Source organism: Cervus canadensis, chromosome 7 (genome assembly GCF_019320065.1).
Source record: "Cervus canadensis isolate Bull #8, Minnesota chromosome 7, ASM1932006v1, whole genome shotgun sequence".
NCBI lineage: Eukaryota > Metazoa > Chordata > Mammalia > Artiodactyla > Cervidae > Cervus > Cervus canadensis.
The window spans coordinates 24,020,427-24,043,277 of record NC_057392.1 but is presented as its reverse complement, the minus strand read 5'-3'; the positions used below and the strand labels follow the sequence as shown (position 1 = coordinate 24,043,277).

General features: G+C 46.2%; 2 long non-coding RNA genes across 2 annotated transcripts in view; one reads left to right on the top strand and one right to left on the bottom strand.

Annotated features, from left to right (window-relative positions):
• The window catches only part of LOC122445217, a 27,489-nt gene extending 14,511 nt beyond the window's left edge, over positions 1-12,978 (bottom strand). The window contains exons 1-3 of the long non-coding RNA XR_006270479.1: positions 12,872-12,978; positions 4,341-4,355; positions 89-93 (exon numbers count right to left, since the gene is read on the bottom strand). This is a non-coding gene — a long non-coding RNA (uncharacterized LOC122445217). The remainder of the gene's footprint in view (positions 1-88; positions 94-4,340; positions 4,356-12,871) is intronic.
• On the top strand, positions 12,895-22,851 carry LOC122445218. The gene is made up of 3 exons (XR_006270480.1): positions 12,895-13,030; positions 22,122-22,126; positions 22,840-22,851. It is a non-coding gene; the product is annotated as an uncharacterized LOC122445218 (long non-coding RNA).

Sequence of the window (22,851 nt, the reverse complement as noted above, 5' to 3'; positions counted from 1 at the left end):
CCTCTCCAGAAGAGAGCTAGTGAGCGTAGGTCTGTCTGGAATGTTCTTGGATCCTGCGGGGACACCCCCTGTGCGTCCACCTGGATACTGGGCCTAGGGGGCAAAATTTGCATTGTTCTCTTGGATGGCCATAAAGCGGTGTGGGCTAGCAACTGCTTGAAAGTCCATTAAATCAGTGTTTTCTTACTTCTGACAGCGAGATCTTCCATGCACCCTTTGGGGTTTCTCAAGCACGTAGACTGCTTGCAACTGCTTGTCGTTGGCCCATTTACAGTTGAATGTCACCTCTTCTGGGTAACCACAGTATGGCAAGCAGCACTCTCAGACTCACTCCCAGAGTCTGTTTCCTCATGGGCAGTCCAGGTATGACATAGGAATGTGATTACAAGGCTCAGAAAATGCAGTGAAACACACTGCCCTGACTCTGGAAGTTAGGTCTTCTGGACAAACCTGGAAGAATTACATCTTAGAAGTTAGACAATTCTTAATAGATAAAGGCATGATAAAACACTGTTCCTTGATGCCTTACTTTTCTTGCAGTAGCATACCTTTCCCAGAATTCTGTGTGTTGACAGTCACACACTGCTTCAAAACACTTGCATGGAGGTCATTTTTCAGTAGCAATTCCCCCTGAATGTGTAACCATAGGGAAGTCCCCCACACTCTCACGGAAAGCAAAACCGATATCCAAAGGTCCAATCCATCACGTTTTATCTGTAAGAGATCCAGTGTGCCTAGGTCTTTTTGGAAAACTTCTTGGATACTGCGGGGACATACACTGAGCGTGAATTTGGATACCGACCATCAGTGGCCAAATTTGCATTTCTCTCTTGGTTAGCCCTAAAATGATGCGGCCTAGCAACTGCTTGAAAATCCATCCAATAGGTGTTTTCTTACGCCTGACAGTGAGAGATTTAGTCCACCCTTTGGGATTTAGGAACCGAGGCAGCGGCTCTCAACTCTTAGCCACTTGCCCATTTCCAGCTGAATGTCATCTCATCTGGGTAAGCATAGTATGGAAATTAGCTCTCTCAGACACACTCCTGCAGAATATTTGCTCATGGGTCATCCCCATATGACATAGGAATGTGTTTACAAGGCACAGAAAGTGCAGGGAAGCACACTGCTCTGAGACTGGATGCTATGCGTCTGGGCAAAATTAGAGGTCTGACATCTTATGATCTAGACAGTTCTTGATAGATAGAGACCTGAAAATACACTCTCCATTGATGTCTTAACTTCCTCTAAGGAGCAAAGCTTTCCCAGCATTCTGTGTGCTGAAATTCACACAATGCTTAAAAACGCTTGCTTGGAGGTTAATTTTCAGTAGCAATTTCCCCTGATGGTGTGACTGTATAGAAGTTCCCCACACTCGTAGAGAAAGTCAAACTAACATCCAAATGTTGGTTCAATCATGTTTACTCAGTAGGAGAGATCCAGTGAGCCTAGGTCTTTTTGAAAAAGTCTTGGATGCTGCATGGGGACATCCTGCATGTGAAACTGGATTCCGTACCTTGGTAGCAAAATTCGCATTCTTCTCTAAATTGGCCCTTAAATGGTGCAGCCTAGCAACTGCTTAAAAATCCATCCAATAGTTTGTTTGTTTGTTTTTTTACTTCTGACCCAAAGAGCTTTGGTCCACCCTTTGGGATTTCTGAAGCAAGCAGGCCACTTGCAACTCCGAAATGCTAGCTCATTTACAGTTGAATGACATCTCCTCTGGGAAACCACAGTATGGCAACCAGCATGCTTAGACACACCACCGCAGCCTGTTTCCTCATGGGTGGTTCTGGTACGACATAGGAGTTTGTTTATAAGACTCAAAAGTGCAGGAAAAATCACTGCCCTGACTCTGGTAATTAGGTCCTCTGGGGAAACCTGGGGGTGTCACATCTTAGAATCTAGACTGTTCTTCATAAATAGAGGACTGAAAACATACTCACTGTGGATTCCTTACTGTCCTTGAAGGAAAAAAATTTTCCCAGGATTCTGTGTACTGAGGGTCACACGCTGCTTGAAAATGCTTGCTGGAGTTCATTTTTCAGTAGCAATTTCCCCTGATGGTGTGACCATAGGGAATGTCCCCACACTCACAGGGAATGCAAAACCAACATTGAAACGTCCGATCCATCACGTTTTCTCTCTAGGAGTGATCTAGTGAGCCTAGGTGTTTTCAGAAAATTTTTATGTACTGGGGGGACACATCCTGAATCTGAAGTTGAATACCATACCTTGGTGGCAGAATTTGGACTTTTCTCTCGGTTGGCCTTTAATAGGTGAGGACTAGCAACTGCCTGAAAAATCATCCAAGAGCTGTTTTCTTCCTTTTGACAGCGAGAACTTTGGGCCACTCTTTGGTACTTCTGAATCAAGCAGGCGGCTCACAATTCCTAGCCAATGGCCCATTTACAGTTGAATGTCATCTCTTCCGGGTAAGCACAGCATGGCAACCAGCCCTATCCGACACACTCCCACAGCCTGTTTCCTCGTGGTCCGTCCCGGTATGCCATAGGAATGTGTTTACAAGGCTCAGAAAGTGCAGGAAAACACACTTCTTGACTCTGGAATATAGATTCTTTGGGCTATCCTGGAAGACTCACATCTTAGAATTCAGACAGTTCTTGATAGATAGAGGCCTGAAAGCACACTCTCTGTGGATACCTTACCTTTCTTTAAGGAACATAGCTTTCGAAGTGTCATGTGTGGGGAGAGTCACACACTGCTTGAAAACTCTTGCTTTGAGGTCAATTTTCAGTAGCAATTTTCCCTGACAGTGTGGCTGTAGGGAAGCCCCCCCCCCCCGCCCCCAATCACAGGGTAAGTAAGCGAACATCTAAAAGTCTGTTCCATCAAGTTTTCTTTGTAGGAGCCATCCTGTGTGACTAGGGCTGTCTGGAAAATACTTAGATACTGTGGAGACACATCCTGAGTGTGAAGTTTGTTAACAGACCTTGTTGGCAAGATTCACGTTTTTCTGTTAGTCCCAAAATGGGCTGTGGCTCAGCTGGTAAAGAATGTGCCAGCCATGTGAATGACCTTGGTGTGATTCCTCTGTTTGGAAGATCCACTGGAGAAGGAAAGGGTATCCACCCAAATATTTTGGCCTGATGAATTTAACGGACTATATATTCCATGGGGTTGTAAAGAGTCAGACACAACTGAGTGACTTGCTCAGCAATAGCCCTAAAATGGTGTGGCCTAGCAACTGCTTGAAAATCCATCCAATAGCTGTTTTTTACTCCTGACACCGAGAGTTTTGGGCCACCCTTTGGAATTTCTAAAGCAAGTAGGCGGCTCGCATCTACCTAGCCACTGGCCTATGTACAGTTGAATGTCACTTCATCAGGGTAACCACAGTATGGTAACCAGCACTCTCAGACACACTTCTGCAACCTGTTTCCTCATGGGCAGTTCTGGTACACCATAGGGATGTGTTAATGAGGCTCAGAAAGTGGAAGAAACAAACTGCCCTCTGACTCGAAGTTAGGTACACTGGGCAAACATGGAGGTCTCACATTACAGCATCTAGAAAGTTCTTGATAGATAGAGACCTGAAAATACACTCTCTGTTCATATGTACCTTCCTCGAAGGAGCATACCTTTCCCAGCGTTCTGTGTGTTGAGAGGCACACACTGCTTGAAACACCTACTTGGAGGTTATTTTTCAGTAGCAATTTCCTCTCATGATGTGACCATTGGGAAGGCCCCCACACTCAGAAGGAAAGCAAAATCAACATGCAAACATTTGTTCTATCAAGTTTTCTCTATAGGAGAGATCCTGTGTGCTTAAGTATATTTGCAAAATTGTTGGATAATGTGGGGAACACCCTGAATGTGAGGTTGGATATCTGACTTTGGTGCAAACTTCATAGTTTTGTCTCAGTACACCTGAAATGGTACTGCCTTTCGACTGCATGAAAATCCATCCAGTAGCTGTTACCTTACTTCTGACATTGAGAGCTTTGGTCTACCCTTTAGATTTTCTGAAGCAAGCAGGCAGATCACAACTGCTATCCACTGACCCATTTATAGTTGAATGTCTCCTCGTCTGGGTAACCACAGTATGGCAACCAGCACTCTTAGAAACACTCCCTTCGACTGTTTCCTCTTTGGCAGTCCAAGCATGCCATAAGAATGTGTTTACAAGGCCCAGAAAGTGCAAGGAAACACATAGCCCTGACTCTGGAATTCAGGTCCTGTGGACAAACCTGGAGGTCTCACATCTTAGAATCAAGACAGATCTTTATAGATAGAGACTGAAAGCACACTCTCTGTTGATGCCTTACTTTTCTTGATGGAACATAGCATTCCCTGCATTCTGGGTGCTGAGTGTCCCACACTGCTTGAAAATGCTGCTTGGTAGTCATTGTTCAGTAGCAATTTCCCATGACGGTGTGACCATTGGGAAGTTCCCCACACTTACAGTGAAAGACAAGCCAACATCCTAAAGTCCATTCCATCACCTTTTCTCTGTAAGAGAGATGCAGCCAGCGTAGGTCTTTCTGGATAATTCTTGGATACTGTGGTGAAATCTCTTGAGTGTGATGTTGAATACTGTACCTTGATTTCAAAATTTGCATTGTTCTCTCGGTTGTCCTTGAAACACTTCCGCCTAGCACCTGCTTGAATATCCACTCAATAGCTGTTTTCTTACATCAGACAGCAAGAGCTTTGGTCCACCCTTTGGGTTTTCTGAAACAAGCACGCAGCTTGCAGCCCCTAGATGCTGGCCCATTTACAGTTGAATGTCACCTCTTCTGGGTAAACACAGTATGGCAGTCAGCATTCTCAGACAAAGTCCCACAGCCTGTTTCCTCATAGGCCTTCCCAGAGAAATATAGGAATGTGTTTTCAAGCTGTAGAAATTGGAGGGAAACACACTGCCCTGAGGCTGAATGTTAGGTCCTTGGAGGCAAACCTGGAGGTTTACCTGGAAGTCTCACATCTTAGAATCTAGACAGTTCTTGATCGATAGAATCCTGAATACACACTCTCCATTAAGGCCTTTCCTTCCTCAAAGGACCATAGCTTTCCCACCATTCTGTGGGCTAAGGGTCACATACATGATTGAGAATGCTTGCTTAGAGGTCGTTTTTCAGTAGCAATTTCCCCGGAAGGTGTGACCACAGGGAAGACCCCCAAATGCACAGAGAAAGTGAAACCAACATCCAAACGTAGGTCCCATCACATTGTCTCTGTAGAAGAAATCCAGCGAGCCTAGGTCTTTGGGGAAAATTCTTGGATACTGTGGAGATACATCTTGAGTGTGAAGTTGAGCACTGGAACTTAATGGCAAAATTGCATTTTTCTCTCAGTTGCCCATAAAATGGTGCACCCTAGCAACCTCTTGAAAACCCATCCAGTACCTCCTTTGTTAGTTCTGACGGCAAGAGCCTTGTTCCACCCTTTGGGATTTCTGAAGCATGCTGGTTGCTCACAACTCCTAGCCGCTGGCACTTTTCCTGTTCCTATTCACCTCATCTGGTAATCACTGTCTGGTAACCAGCATGCTCAGACACATGTGCACAGCCGGTTTCCTCAGTGGAAGTCCTGATATGTTATAGGAATGTGATTGCAAGGCTCAGAAAGTACGGGGAAACACACTGCCCTGACTCTGGGAGTTAGGTCCTCTGGGCAAACCTGGAGATTTCACATCTTAGAATCTAGAGAGTTCTTGATAGATAGATACCTGAAAACACACTCTATGTTGATGCCCTAACTTCCTCGAAGGAACAAAAGTTTCCCAGCGTTCTGTGTGATGAGGGTCACACATGGCTTGAAACTGCTTGCTTGGAGGTCATTTTTCAATAGCAAAATCCCCTGATGGTGTGACCCTAGGGAAAGCCCCCACATGAATATGGAAAGTTAAACCAACATGCAGATGTTTGCTGCATCACATTTCCTAGGCAGGAGAGATCCAGTGAGCCTAGGTCTTTTTGGAAATTTGTAGAATACTGCAGGGAAACTTCCTGAATGTGAAGTTGGATACTGCACATTGGGGGCAAGATTCCCATTTTTCTCTCAGTTAGTCCTAAAATGGGCTTCCCTTGTGGCTCAGCTGGTAAAGAATCTACCTGCAATGCAGGAGACCAGGGTGTGGTTCCTGGGTTTGGAAGATGGACTGGACAATTAAAGGGTAGTTACTGAAGTATTTTGGCCCCCACACTCACAGGGAAAGCAAAACCATCATCCAAGTTCTGATCCATCTTGTTTTCTCTGTAGCACAGATCCAGGGTGCCTAGGTCTTTTTAGCAAATTCTTGGTTTCTGCGGGAATATATACTTAGTGTGAATTTGGATACCGGACCTTGGTGGCAAATTCATATTTTCACTCTGTGGTCCCGAAAAAGGTGCAGCCTAGCAGCAGCTTGAAACTCCATCCAATAGCTGTTTTCTTACTTCTGACAATGAGAACTTTGTTCCACCCTTTGGGATTTCTCAAAGAAGCAAGCGACTCACAAGGACTATCTCCTGGCTCAATTCCAGTTGAATGTAACCTCTTCTGTATAACCACAGTAAGGCAATCAGCACTTTCAGACACACTCCCACAGCCTATTTTCACAAGGGCATTCCCAGTACGACATAGGAATGTGTTTTCAAGCCACAGAAAGTGTAGGGAAACACACTGCCCTGACTCTTGATGTTACGTCCTCGGGGCAAACTGGAGGTCTCACCTCTTAGAATCTAGAGAGTTCTTGATAGATAGAGGCCTGAAAACACACTCTCCATTGATGCCTTACCTTCCTTGAAGGAATATAGCTTTCTCTGCATTCTGTGTGCTTAGACACATACTGCTTAAAAAGACTTGCTTGGAGGTCATTTTTCGGTATCAATATTCCCTGTCAGTGTGAGCGTAGGGAAGGCCTCCACACTCACAGATAGCAAAACCACCATCCAAATGTCAGATCCATCACATTTTCTCTGTAGCAGAGATCAGGTGTGCCTAGGTCTTTTTTGCAAACTCTGGCTTTGGTGGGAATATATACTGAGTGTGAATTTGGATACTAGACCTTGGTGGCAAATTCACATTTTCATTCGGTGGGCCCTAAAAAGGCGTGGTGTATCAACTGCTTGAAACTCCATCCAATCGCTGTTTTCTTACTTATGACAGCAAGAGCTTTGTTCCACCCTTTAGGACTCCTGGAGCATGCAGATGACTCGCAATGGCTAGCTGCTGGCTCATTTCTAGTCGAATGTCCCCTCTTCTGGGTAACCACAGGATGGCAATCAGCACTTTCAGACACACTGCCACAGCCTGTTTCCTCATGGTCATTCCCGGTATGACATAGGAATGTGTTTTCAAGCCACAGAAAGTATAGGGAAACACATTGTCCTGACTCTTGAAGTTAGGTCCTTGGGGCAAACCTGAAGGTCTCACCTCTTAGCATCTAGAGAGCTTTTGATAAATAGAGGCCTGAAAACACTCCATTAATGCTTCCCCTTCCTCGAAGGAACTTAGCTTTCTCTGCATACTGTGAGCTAAGAGTCACATACTGCATGAAAACATTTGCTTGGAGGCCATTTTTCACTATCATTTTACTCTGACAGTGTGAGAATGGGGAAGGTCCCGACACTCACAGGGAAAGCAAAACCAACATTCAAACGTGTGATCCATCTCGTTTTCTCTGTAGGAGAGATCCAGTGTGCCTAGCTATTTTTGGAAATTTTTTCCATACTGCAGATACACGTACTGAGTGTGAATTTGGATACCAGACATTGGTGACAAAATTCGCATTTTTCTCTCTGTTAGTCCTAAAACAATGCGGCCTAGCAACTGCTTCAAACTCCATTAAATACCCGTTTTCTTACTTCTGACTCCTAGCATTTTGGTCCACCCTTTGGGATTTCTGAAGCAAGCAGGCGACTTGTAACAGCTGGCTGCTGCCTCATTTCCAGTTGAATGTCACCTCTTCTGGGTAACCACAGTATGGCAATCTGCACTTTCAGACACACTCCCACAGCCTGTTTCCTCACGGACTTTCATGGTACGACATAGGAATGTGTTTTCAAGTCCCAGAAACTGTGGGGAAACACACTGCCGTTACTCTCGAAGTTAGGTCCTGGGGGCAAACCTGGAGTCTCACCTCTTAGAATCTAGAGAGTTCTTGATAGATAGAAGCCTGAAAACAAACTCTCCATGGTAGCCTTACCTTCCTCGAAGGAACATAGCTTTCCCTGCATTCTGAAGCTGAGAGTCACATACTGCTGGAAAATGCTTGCTTGGAGGTAATTTTTCAGTATCAATTTCCCCTGACAGGGTGAGTATAGGCAAGGGCCACACAATCACAGAGAAAACAAAACCACCTTCCCAACATCTGGTCCATCACGTTTTCTCTGTATGAGAGATCTAGTGTGCCTAGGTCTTTTTAGTAAATTCTTGGTTTTAGTGGGAACATATACTGAGTGTGAAGTTGAATACCGGACAATGGTGGCAAAATTAGCATTTTCACTCGATTGCACCTAAACAGTGCAGCCAAGCAATAGCTTGAATCTCCATCCAAGAGCTCTCTTCTTACTTCTGAGAGCAGGTGTTAGTTCCACTCTTTGGGATTTCTAAAGCAAGCAGGAGGCTCCAATATGCTAGAGGCCGACCCATTTCCAGATAAATGTCACCTCTTCTGGGTAAGCATAGTATGGCAATCAGCACCCTCAGACACAGTCGTGCAGCCTGTTTCCTCATGGGCATTCCCGGTACAAAATTGGGATGTGTTTTCAAGCTGCAGAAAGTGCAGGGAAACACGTTGATCTGTTGCTGAATCTTAGGTCCTGGGGGCAAACCTGGAGGTCTCACATCTTAGAATCAAGACAGTTCTTGACAGAGAGAGGCCTGAAATCACACTCTCTGGTGATGCCTTACCTTCTTCGAAGGAACAGAGCTTTCCCAGCGTCTGTGTGCTGAGAGTCACACACTGCTTGAAAACACTTGTGTGCAGGTCATTTTTCACTATCAATTTCCCCTGACGCTGTGACTGTAGGGAAGGCACCCACACTTAAAGGGAAAGAAAACCGACATCCAAACGTCTGATCCATCATGTTTTCTCTGTAGGGGGGAATCCAGTGTGCCTCGTTCCTATTGGAACATTCTTGGACAGTGCAGGGACACATAGTGAGTGTCAAGTTGGATACTGGACCTTGGGGGAAAAATTCTAATTTTCACTCGGTTGGTCCTAAAAAGATGCAGTCTAGAAACTGCTTGAAACTCCATCCAGTAGCAGTTTTCTTATTTCTGACAGTGAGAGTTTTCATCAACCCCTTGGGAATTCTGAAGCAAGCAGGCATTCACAATGGCTATTCACAATGGCGGCCCATTTCCAGTTGAATGTCACCTCTTCTTTGTAAACACAGTATGGCAATTAGCACTTTGAGACACACTCCCTCCGCCTGCTTCCTCATGGGCATGCCTGGTACAACATAGTAGAGTGTTTTCAAGCCACAGAAAGTACAGGGAAACACACTACCCTGACTTTGGAAGTTTGGTCATTGGGGAAAAACTGGAGGTCTCACATCTTAGAATCTAGAGAGTTCTTGATAGATAGAGGCCTGAGAACACACTCTCTGTTGATGCCTTAGCCTCCTCAAAAGAACATAACTTTCTCCGTGTTCTGTTTAGTGAGCATCACATACAGCTTGAAGACACTTGCTTGGAGGTTATTTTTCAGTAGCAATATTGCTGATGGTGTTACTGTAGGGAAGGCCCCCACATTCACAGGAAAAGAAAAACCAACATCCAAATGTCCACTCCATCCCATTTTCTCTGTAGTAGAGATCCAGTGTGCCTAGGTCTTTTTATCAAATTCTTGGTTTCTTCAGGAACATATACTGAGTGAGAAGTTGGATACCAGACCTTAGTGGCAAATTCGCATTTTCACTCAGTTGGCGCTAAAACGGTGCGGCCTAGCATCTTCTTGAAACACCATCAAATAGCTGTTTTCTTACTTTTGACAGACAGAGCTTTGTTCCACCCTTTGGTATTGCTGAGGCAAGCAGGCGGCTCTCAATGGCTAGCTGCTGGCCCATTTCCAGTTGAATGTCACCTCTTCTGGCTGACCGCAGTATGGCAATCAGCACTTTCAGATACACTTCCGCAGGCCTCCCTGTCCAACACCAACTCCCGGAGTTTACTCAAACTCATGTGCATTGAGTCGGTGATGTCATCCAACCATCTCATCCTCTGTCGTCCCCTTCTCCTTCCACCTGCAGTCAAAACTATTATAGACAGGCTTTTCTAAAGTATAATTATTTTTAATAGTTTATCTAAAAGCTCCTATCACATTTACATTTTTTAGGAGTTTTTTTTTTTTTCCTAGAGGTACTTTCCTTGTGGACAAACTTGCAACAGATATAACAATATAGCAATATTTAACTTATAATAAACTTAGGCACAATGAAAATTTTATGCTTAATGTTAATAACTCTTCAGTTCAGTTCAGTCGCTCAGTTGTGTCCGACTCTTTGTGACCCCATGAATAGTAGCACGCCAGGCATCCCTGTCCATCACCAACTCCTGGAGTTTACTCAAACTCATGTCCATTGAGTCGGTGATGCCATCCAGCCATCTCATCCTCTGTCATCCCCTTCTCCTTCCCCCAATCCCTCCCAGCATCAGGGTCTTTTCCAATGAGTCAACTCTTCGCATGAGGTGGCCAAAGTATTGGAGTTTCAGCTTCAGCATCAGTCCTTCCAATGAACACCCAGGACTGATCTCCTTTAGGATGGACTGGTTGGATCTCCTTGCAGTCCAAGGGACTCTCAAGAGTCTTCTCCAACTCCATAGTTCAAATGACTCTTAGATATGTCTATATTAGAGTTGCAAACAAACATTAATACTAGGTATTTAATATTGACTATTTCCCAGTTCAAGTGAATCTGAAATTCATTTAGGTTAATTTTTTCTTGTGTTTAGAACTATTTGATTTGTAAGTACTTCCTTTTCTTTAGGTCAATTAATTAAGAATTCACTTAAAATTCAGCAATATTATAAAAAAAATAGAAGGCACACAATGAGACATACATAAATCCGGACAGAGATCTCCTAGTTTTCCGCTAAGACTTTAAAAATTGACCCTTTTTTGTTTTTTGGCTTGAATTTCTCATTTGCCCAAGGCTGAGGTCTCAGGCAAAGTGGGCAGTGTTTTTCAAGGCCACAGAAAGGGCTAACTTCAAGCTTTCCCCTAGGCAGGCCTTTTTTAACAAGCTAGTTGTTTTTAATTACATATGAAAAAAGAACCAGCTTTACAGTTTCCAGGAAAAAAGAATTTTATTTTAACCAGTTTTCTCTGGTTCTACAGAATATCATGGCCATCCTGCATCAAGTCATCTTTCCTTTCTGTAGTCATAGTTTTACCCCTAAATTATAGACCAAACAGTGTTCACATTGACTCTGATAAAAGGGCAGATGAGCTAATAAAAAGCTTGGATTGTCCCCATGGGGTGGCTTTGCTCGCCACTGGCTTTGTTTCCTCTGGCCGAAGTAGGGAGGCCCATTGGCCTCTGCAGGAAGTGGGCGTATGGGCAGAGCAGAGCGCATCTGACCTGGGCATTGGCTGCAGTTCACATGGGTGCACCAGCGGCCTGCACACCTCTCTCCGAAGTGGGCATCGGAGTAGAGCGCACCTGGCCTGGGTCATGGGTCATGGCGTACCTGGGGGGCGCTTGTGCGCCTCTTCCCAGCTCCTAGCCTGTGGGTCCCAGGCAAGCTCTCAGGGGTCTCCATTGCAGCTGGGAATGCCCATCTCATGGGCTTCTGGGTCCCCAATCGGCATCCAGTGAGGGGAGCGGAGAGAGGCTCGGTGGCGCAAGGTGGAACAGGGAACCACGTATTGCGCCTTTTCTGTTGCCACAGTCTCGGAGCCCCCTAACCTGGTGGTCACAGAAAGGCCTTGCTTTTGGGGTAAAAGCTTTGAGGACATTTCTGAGCCTTTACCCCTTCTCATAAAACTCAGTCCCGCGTGGTTTCCCCATGTAGCCTGGTGCCCCCAGTGAGGTCCTCAGGAAGCCCAAGGGATTTATCCTGCCTGGTGATGTCACCTGCTGGGACCCTACAACCCCCACTCTGGCCAGCTGGCCCAGCCCTGCTGCCTGCACTTTTGCAGCCCAGCGGGCCCTTGACCACCTGCTGGGATGGGAAAGGGTAGGGTCTTGGGATTGCACCCCAGAAACTTAGTAGGGTGCATGGATTTAAAAACCTGGTGGCCACCCAGGCAGAAAAGAAGGGAAGAGGGCACCTTGCTGCCCTTTCATGGTGGAATCTGTGGCTCTCCTGCTGAGAGGGGCCTTTCCATAGGGACCCTGTGCAATGAATTTGGTGTTTTGGAACTGAATAATTAGAAAGTGTAAAATTTTAAATTATTGTGGTGCTTTAATTTAACAAAACAAAACAAAACAAAACCCTAGACCCTCTAAGTTTTTTGCAAATTGAGGTCTAAAAATTGAAGGTCTATTTTCCTTCCACTGTGGCATTCTATGAAGAAATGTGCATTTTTTTTAGAAAAGAGTCAAAAAAGTGAAGGAAACTGAAAATCCAGAGGTGCCCTGTAGTTTGGCGAAGGTCTTAGGAGGTCACTTGTAAGTGCTGCTGGCTGATGGGCACAGAGCTCTGCACATTATCTTTTGCATGGATACTCTTGTTAGTGGAAATCCAGCTCAGAGCCATCTCCTGATGTGTAAGAATTTTCCAGACTAGACCCTTGGCAAATCCCACGGGGCCAGGGGTTCCTTGTATTTGTCTGTTTGACTGAAAACCAACAATGACATATTTTTCTTTAAATGTGGTCTATCATCCAGGCCTTAGAGTAGGCCTGGGTGATATTTCCCCTCCCCCTTAATAGACTTGGGTTCCAGGAATGAATTATAGTCAGTTGCCATGTTTTTACAGATGAGGAAACTGAGACCCAGAGAGGGTGGAGGACTGTCCAAGGGAGAATGGGATATCCTTCCAGGAACCCTGGCTCCTGGGTTTTTAATGAGCTTCCTACCCAGCATGGTCATTAACTGGCAAGTATTGACATTGAGGATAAACTACTGGTGCAAGTGTAAAAGGCTTTTTTAATGAACGTGCGTATCAACTGTGCGTATTATGGAGTATTTTCATTGTATTCCCCAGCGCTGGGAAAGTGCTGGGCACAGGGCAGATGCTTCAACATTTTTACTGAATAAGTTCAATTTCACATAATTATATCCATAGTGTCAGCAACACTATGAAGTATATTAGAACAGTGGTCTTCACAGTTGGTACTTCACAGATCAGTAAAGAAAGACAACTGTTTTTATTAGGAAGACTATAATAGAGTTGCTAAATTTTAAGTTTGTCCCACAAAGGTTATTTTTAAAAAATGAAACAAATCTCTCCTATCATCACCAAGACTACTGGAGGTCTGTTGAGGACCCCATGCAAGGGCGTCTCTCTCTCTCGGGACACCCCTGCTTCTGTATCTCCCTAAGCCAGCAACCTGGGACAGCTAAGTACACTTGAAGTTCCTTCCTTGACCTCGGGGGGTTTTGTGGAAGACAATTTTCTGATGGACAGGGGTAGGGGGAGGTTTGGGGATGATTCAAGTGCAGTACATTTATTGTGCACTCTATTTCTATTTCTATGGTCTTCCCTGGTGGCTCAGTCAGTAAAGAGTCTGCCTGCAATGCGGGAGACCCAGGTTCAATCCCTGGGTCAGAAGGATCTCCTGGAGAAGGAAATGACAACCCATTCCAGTATTCTTGCCTGAAGAATTCAATGGACTGAGGAGCCTGGTGGGCTACAGTCCATAGGGTCGCGAAGAGTTGGATACACTGAGTGACTAACACTTATTTATATTATTATTATATCAGCTCCACCTCAGATCATCTGAGGCATCCAACCCAGATCCTAGAGGTTGGGGTCCCCTGCTTTAGTTCCCTCTTTCATCTTCTACACAGTTCTAGCCTGCTTTCTCTTCCTCTTCCACCTGCAGAAGTACCTGCTGGACTTCCTTGAGTGTGATATGAGCCTCCTTTCCTCACTTCCCTTCCTGATCCTGAGTCCTTCTCTTAACTGGGTTTCACTGATCTCCATCTAGACACCTTTGCCCCAAGTGGTGCTAGTGGTGAAGAACCTACCTGCCAATGCAGGAGTTCGATCCCTGGGTGGGGAAGATCCCCTGGAAGAGGACACAGCAACCCACTCCAGTATTCTTGCCTGGAAAATTCCCATGGACAGAGGAGCCTGGTGGGCTATGACACATAGGGCTGCAAACAGACATGACTGAAGCAACTTAGCACCCCATACCAGAGGACCTTTGAACTGCAGACTCATGTGATTGTTTTGGCTCTTTGGAGTCCCTTGTCATTGCACGTGTGTGTTAGGGTCAGCTTGTGTATGACCAAATTGTCCAAATGACATTCTGTTTTCCTGCTGACACCCACCTTCTCAAAGCTACAAGACCACCAGATTCCAGACTTCCAGTTACATGAGCAAAGGACTCAACTACAGGCTAAAAATTAACCATCTCTTCAGAGAATTTTTCATTGGTGGAGTATAAGAAAGAGCCCATTAGAAAAGAAGACACTGGTTCTCCTTAAGGGCCAGTCACCATCTCATTTCCCTGTAATAAATTTCCCTTTTCTTGCCTGACTGACCAGCTTGCTCTCTTTTTCTCTGCACTCGCCTTACATTCTGGTGCCAGAACCTGGAAGGGAAGAGCCACCCCAATTGGGTGGGCTCCTCTCCCGAGCCCATCTCTGGTGGTCCCCTCCCTTGGACCTTGCCAAGAAACTGAGATGAGCCCCAGGATAGGACTCTCCACTTGCCTTGCTGGACTAACATCCACACACCTGCCCACATTTCATCCATCATTTACAAGGGTGTGTGAAACACCTTCCTCTCGGATCCTCTCTCTCCTCCTTTCCAAGTCCTAGGGCTAGTCAGGAGGATCTCCAAGGCCTTCGGGCCTTAATTCAGCCTTGTGCCCCAGCTGACTTTGAAATAGGGGATGCCCATTTCAAAGCAGACTATTATTACTCTCTGAGAAAGTCAGAAGAACAGGAACGCCTTTTCTCTCAGACCTTTCTCCTCGCTTTCTCTTGCCCTTTTCTCACCTCCCTATTTGGCCGCAATGGGAAATTCTCAATTCCAGCCCTCAAAATCTACTCTTCTAGGATGTCTTCTCTGAAACCAAAAAGCCATGGGCTTCCAAGGGGAGAAAAAACCAAAAAGACTTATTTACTATTCTAACACTGTCTGGCTGCAATACAGACTTGATAACAGGTCCCAATGGCCAGAAAATTGAACTCTCGATTATAATGCTCTGTGGGACCTCCATAACTTCTGCCATAGCAACAGCAAGTGGTTAGAAATCCCTTATGTTCAGACTTTCTTCGCTCTTGACCCTCTCCTTGTGAATCCTGCTTTGCTTCTGAAATACTCTTAGCCCACTCTGGGCCACATCCTCCTGATACAATGTCTCCCGAGTGTCCCAAGGCTTTACCCAGACCTCCCTAGATCCCCTCCCCATACCCAATCCTGAACAACGTTAAACAAGAAACTTGACAGCAGGACCCCACTCCTTTCCCTGCCCCTCACTCCCTTTAGGGGACGCAGCTGGAGCAGAAGGCAATGTTGGGGTTCATGTCCCATTATCCCTCACCGATTTATCTCAGATTGAAAAGCAGCTTGGCTCTTTCTCTTCAGATCCTGAGAATTATCCAAAAGAATTCAAGTATCTTACTCAGTCTTACGACTTAACGTGGCATGATATTTACATCACACCTTGCTCCACTCTTCTCCCAGAAGAGAAGGAATGAGTGTGGCAAGCCTCTCGGGTGCGTGCTGATGAGGCACACAGTCCCGATGACTCTCAGCCCTAGGGGACACGGCCGTCCCCCGGGATGACCCCAACTGGGGTCATCAGGCAGGGAGACCTGCACGAGCAGCCCGTGATCACGTGGTTGCTTGCCTCATGGTGGGCCTTCAAAAGGCAGGGCATAAAGCGGTCAACTTTGAAAAGCTCCAGGAAGTAAAGACTAGATGAAAACCCAGCACAATGTAACAGAAGCCCTACAAAAATATGCAAAATCAGACCCCACTTCAGCAAAGGGCACCATAGCCCCTTTGGATGACACCCATTTTATCTCCCAGTCGTCCCCAGATATCCAAAAGAAACTAAAAAAGGCAGAAGAAGGCCCTCAAGCCCCTCGATGAGACCTTTTAAATTTAGCTTTTAAGATTTTTCAATAACTGGGAAGGACAGGCAAATCTAGAGAAGGCCCAGGGAGATCAGGCCAAATACCACCTTTGAGCCACTGCCCTACATGGCTCCAAGCCTCCATCAACCAACAAAGAAGGAAGCCCCCTGGGCCCTGCTTCAAAGGCAGCAAAGAAGGCCACTGGGCTGCTCATGCCTAAACCAAGGCCCCCTCCAGGTCCAGGTCCCAGCTGTGGCATAGAGGGACACTGGAAGGTCCACTGCCCAAATCCCCCTCCAGGGATCCGGACATCCCCTCCTGGTCCCGAGCAGGAGTCCTCTGACCCAGCTCTGCCCAGCCTCCTCGGACTCGCCGCTGAGGACTGAAGGTGCGCAGGGCCCCAGGCCCTGACTCTCATCACCTCTATGGAGCCCAGGGTACCTCTTCCAGTGGCAGGTAAGCCCATCTCCTTTCTCATTGACACAGGGGTCACTTACTCTGCTCTGCCTGCCTACTCCGGAAAAACCAAGGTCTCTCAGCTCTCTGCTATGGGGGTTGATGGTTTAAAATCTACACTATGAATAACCAAGCCTCTACCTTGCACACTTCAAGATACCCCATTTTCCCATTCTTTTCTCATACTCCCAAAACGCCCCACTCCTATTCTTCGAGAGACCTTCTCTCAAAATTCAAAGCCTCTATTACTATCCCAAGCCCACTTTCTGATCTAGCCTGGCTACTGCTCCTCAACTCCACCTTCTCTTCCTCTGGTCCATTGCCCACCTCATCCATAAACCCCATAGTTTGGGATTCAGACAACCCATCTGTCACCTCTCACCATGCTCCAATTCATATCCATCTCAAAGACCCCTCTAAATTTCCCAGTCGACCACAATACCCAGTCTCCCAAAAACATCAACAAGGGTTTAAGCCTATTGTCACTAAACTCCTATGTCAGGGCCTCTTGCACCCAACTTACTCTCCCTATAACACCCCATCCTACCTGTCAAAAAGTCAAATGGCTCCTATCGTCTGGTCCAGGACCTGAGACTTATCAATGCAGCTGTTATCCCCACACACCCAATAGTTCCAAATCCCTATACTCTTCTCTCTCTCATTGCCTCTTCTCCTACCCACTTCACTGTTCTAGACATCAAAGATGCCTTCTTTACTATCCCTTTATACCCAGACTCTCAAGACCTCTTTGCCTTTACCTGGACTGATCCATAAATCATGGCTCCCAACAGCTGACATGAACAGTCCTCCAACAAGTCTTTCGTGATAGCCCTCATTTCTTTGGCCAAGCTCTAGCATCAGACCTAACCTCTCTTGATCTTACTCCAAGTACTGTTGTCCAATATGTGGATGATCTCCTCCTTGGTAATCCTTCACTTACACACTCTCAGCAACACACTATACAACTCCTCAATTTTCTAGCCGATTGAGGCTATCTAGTATCTCCCACCAAGGTTCAGCTCTCTCTTCCTAGAGTCACATATCCACATATCTTGGATTCCTTTTAACACCAACAAAAAGATATATTACTACCAATAGAAAGTCTCTGATATCCACCCTACCACTCCCAACATCAAAAACAGAGATCCTGTCCTTCTTGGGGTTAGCTGGATATTTACGCCTCTGGATTCCTAATTTCACTCTCTTGGCACAACCCCTATATCAAGCCACCCAAGAGATCTTTCAGAACCCCTAGAGCTAAAATCAAATATCCGTTCAACCTTTAAGACCCTTAAGCAAGCCATTCTCTCAGTCCCAGCTCTAACACTTCTTGACCTTTCTTGTAGAGTAGTGTACTCTACACTACTGAGAGACTTGCCCTAAGAGTTTTTTGACAAAATCAGGGTCCCAGCTTCACCCCTGTCATTTATCTATCAAAGCAATGAGATCCCACAGTTCAAGGTCAGCCAGCCTGCCTACGTGCTCTGGCAGCAGCTTCACTCCTTGCTCAGGAAAGTAAAAAACTGAGTTTTGGAGCACCCACTGTCATTTGTTCACCACATGGCTTTAAGGACTTACTTTCTCACAAATCCATGACCCTTCTATCTCCTTCATGCATCCAACTAATTCATGTCACCCTTCTTGAATCTCCTAAGTTCTCCTTTGAATGCTGCCCTACTCTCAACCCTGCCACTCTTATCCCTGATTCTTTTGAGCTCCCCATCCATACTTGCAAAGAGGCATTCATTAGAACACTGACACTCCATTTCTCCCACATTTCCTCAGCCCCTTTAAATAACCCTGACTTTCCTCGGTATGTTGATGGCAGCTCCTCTACGACATCAGAAGGAAAAATGTAGCTGGATATGCAGTTGTCTCTGACACCAAAATTATTGAATCCCAACCTCTTCCCTCAGGAACCTCTTCACAAAAGGCAGAACTTATTGCACTAACTAGAGCCCTAACCCTTGCAGCTAACAAGAGAGCAAACATATGCACTGATTCTAAATATGCTTTCCACATCATGCACTCACATGCTGCCATTTGGAAGTAACAAGGGCTCCTATCTACTAAAGGCTCTCTCATAACTAATGCACCTTTTATACTCCAACTTTTAAAAGTAGCTAACATTCCAACTGAAGTAGGCATCATACACTGCTGAGATCACCAGGTGGCCTCAGATCCCATTTCACGGGGCAACCATGCCACAGACAGAGACATAAAACAAGCCTCACTCTGATCATCAGCTTAATAACTTATGGTAATCCCCAATATAAAGCCCCTCTACCTCCCTGAAGAAAAAGGACAATTATTACAAGAGGGAGCACAACCACAAGGAGACTGATTACAAAAACAGGGCCTCTATGTCCTTCCCCAATCTCAGGCCACACAGATTCTTACAGACATTCATCAGGCCCTACATGTAGGCACTAAACCTCTTTATCATCTCTTAAGACCTCTTATCACCTAGCCTAACCTTCTTTCTTGGAGAAGACAATGGCACCCCATTCCAGTACTCTTGCCTGGAAAATCCCATGGATGGAGGAGCCTGATAGGCTGCAGTCCATGGGGTCACTAAGAGTCGGAAATGACTGAGCGACTTCACTTTCACTTTTCATTTTCATGCATTGGAGAAGGAAATGGCAACCCACTCCAGTATTATTGCCTGGAGAATCCCAGGAACGGGGGAGCCTGGTGGGCTGCCGTCTATGGGGTCACACAGAGTCAGACACGACTGAAGTGACTTAGCAGCAACCTTCTTTCACTCCTACAACAAATCACTCCCTCTTTCACTATCTGCTCCTCAGTCTCACTGCAGGGAGCCCTAAAGCCTATTCCCTCACACCAATACATCAGGCTTGAGGACATATCCCAGGCAAGGACTGGCCAGTTGGCTTCACTCACATGCCTCCAACACGAAAAATAAAACTAATGCTCACTCTAGCAGACATTTTTTCAGGATGGATTGAGGCTTTTCCTATGAGATCAGAAACTTCCTCAGAGGTAACAATTTCTCATACGAGAAATCATCCCTCACTTCAGCCTCCCATTGTCTCTCCAATTCGATAATGGGCCAGCTTTCATCTCCCAAATCACTCAACAAATAGCCCAGTCCTTTGGCATAAACTGGAAATTACATATTCCTTACAGACCCCAATCCTTGGGAAAAGTAGAGGATTCTCAAAACTCACCTAACCAAACTTTCTCTAGAACTACAAAGGCCATGAACCAAACTCCTTCCCACGGCTTTGGCTTGCATTAGGGCTACTGCATGGGCCTTTCCTCAGTCCCTTTGAGCTCATGTACATGAAGAGGAAAAGAGCAGGCTACTATGACTAAACTGACTCCATTTTGAGAGAAAGGAAATTCCATTTTGAACTCATAGCGAACTGTGGACCATATATCTGGTAGCCTTGGAAACAACATACCAGAATGACCAAATGAGCCTCCCTACTGGACAAATGGACCAGGCTGATCTCACACCTAGACTCCCTGGAGCCAAGAAGAATCATTTACTGCATAATCAATCACCTTCTGTAATCTAGCAATGCCCATTGGTGTGGGCCGTACTGCATGACTAGTTGGGCTTTAGATTGTGAATCTTGACCATAACCTGATTGTATCTCCTTCTAATGTTTTCCTTAGCTTACTTGAGAAATCTGGGGATGTGGGTTAGGGTACATACATTTAAGGTATATAAGGTTGTCACAAAAGTCGGTCGGGATCCCTGGCTAAAGAGGAAACTCTGCCTCCGACCCGCCGGTGTGATAAACTGCACTCCACTATTCATGCTGTCCTTCTGAGTGAGTTTATTTCCCAGAACGCTTGGCTATACCATTTGGTGCAATGGCTGGGAGACTCCTCACTTTGAGGAGACAAGTCCCATTTAGGTCTACTCCATGGCCTTGCAACTTGGATCTCCTAGAGGGGGGAAGGCACCTCACCCTTCTGGGGAGATTCTGCTTCTCAATGCCTGGACCGTTCACATTAACGGGTACTGAACAGCAACAGGGGGACTGAGAGCTCAGGTAAGGAAGATTCCCACCCAGCAGGGTGGAAGAAGGGTCCTGATCAACCCCCTGGGAGGAAATAGGAGCATGCTGACCGTGAATGTCGAAAAGGAGGCAGTATCTGCACTGTCCTGGTGTAGATTATTACCAGGTGATCCCGAGAGGGCTTTTTGTAGAAAGTTTGGTTGTAAATGTCATAAAGGAGGTGGTATCTTGGGGTAAACTATTACCAGGCAATTGCAAGAGGGCTTTTGGAGGAAAAAACTTGGGTATTCTACCCTTCCTGAGGAGGTGTCCCATCTGCTGTGAAATTCTTGATCCCCTCAGGCTTGTCAGGATAGAAGGAAGGAGATATGTGAGTGAATATGGATTGGCTTTTCTGGAGACGGCCTGGTTTGTGGGGTATCTAATTCATCTGTGTTTTCATCTGCACCCGATCAAGCCCACCAAGAAAGAACAGACTCTTAAAGTCAAAGGAGAAACAATCTTAGACAATGTGGTATTCTGGTTCAACCATACCGACTAGCAGGTGAAGTCACACTGATCCCCCCTTTCTCTTTGGGATCTATCGGGTAAGGCTCTTCTCACCCCAGTTAGGAAGGAGGTGGAATGGCAATTCAAGTGTTTCATTGAGTGAAAATATCAGAAGTACTCAGGATGGATACCGGGAACTTCGTAGACAGAATGAAAAGGAGAAAGAGAAGATCTGAGAAGGTAAGCACGATGGGAGGAAGTGAGTCCAAGGCAACTGTATTGGAATGCATGATTAAGTGGAGAAGGCAATGGCACCCCACTCCAGTACTCTTGCCTGGAAAATCCCGTGGATGGAGGAGCCTGGTAGGCTGCAGTCCATGGGGTCGCTAGGAGTCGGACATGACTGAGCAACTTCACTTTCACTTTTCACTTTCATGCATTGGAGAAGGAAATGGCAACCCACTCCAGTGTTCTTGCCTGGAGAATCCCAGGGACGGGGGAGCCTGGTGGGCTACAGTCCATGGGGTCGCACAGAGTCGGACACAACTGAAGCAACTTAGCAGCAGCAGCATGATTAAGACTTTTAAGAAAGGATTTGGAGGAGATTATGGGGTGAGGATGATGCCTAACCACCTCTGCACGCTCTGAGGTGGAATTGCCCTCTATGGGAGTTGGATGGCCACCAGAGGGCACCATGGACTTAAATATAGTAAAAGCAGTCTATGCAATAGTCACAAGAGCAGGGACACCTGAATCAATTCCCGTATATTGACTCATGGCTAGGGTTGGCTCAAGACCCTCCCCCCAGGTGAGATTCTATATTCAGAAAGGCAAAGGAAAAATATTAATGGCAGAGAAATTGATGATAAAAAAGAGATCCTGCAGGATCCAGACAGGGATGAACTGCCTCCTCCCCCATACTAGATGACGTGCCTGCCTCCTAATGCTCCATCTGAACCAGAGGCTGCTTTGATGCCCGATCCTGAGCCTGCTGAGGCTTTGGCAGCCGCTCCCCCGCTAGCTCCCCCAGAGGTCGTGAAGCCACGATCTCGGCAGGCTCTGATCCCGGTGGCAGAAGCCTATGGCCAACACTTCCAGAATCCGGCCCCAGCCGAACTGCCCAAGCTATACCCGCCTCTCCCAGTGAGTACTGACGGAAAGGGGCAAGGAGACACTCTGCTATAGGAGCCAGAGGAAAGGGCCCTGCTACAAATGCCCCTCAGAGAGTTACAGCAGCCTCTGGTTCAGGGGGCAGACGGCCACTACCACCAGCCCCCTGTAGCCTATTATTACCAGCCGTTCTCCTCTACAGATATATTAAATTGGCAAAGACATACTCCACCATACTCAGGGGAATCACAAGCCATGATTAGACTAACGGAGAGTATTTTTCAAACCCACTGCCCTACATGGGATGACATAATCCAACTACTAGTCACCCTTTTCAACATTGAAGAAAGACACAGGATCCTAACTGCGGCTAGAAAATGGCTAGGAGAAATGTCACCTGAGGGTCCGGTAAACCCACAGTGGTGGGCAGAACTAGCCACCCCTGATGAGAGGCCCAACTGGGACTATAACACAGCAGAAGGAAGGGGCCACTTGGAGAGATTTGGGGCGGCAAATCTACAAGGCCTCAATGGGGCAGGGGGGCTGAAAACCTATAAATATGACAAAACCCTCCGAGTGATTCAAAGGGAGATTGAATCACCCTCTGAGTTCTATGAAAGACTGTGTGAGGCCAGAAGATCCAGAGGGCG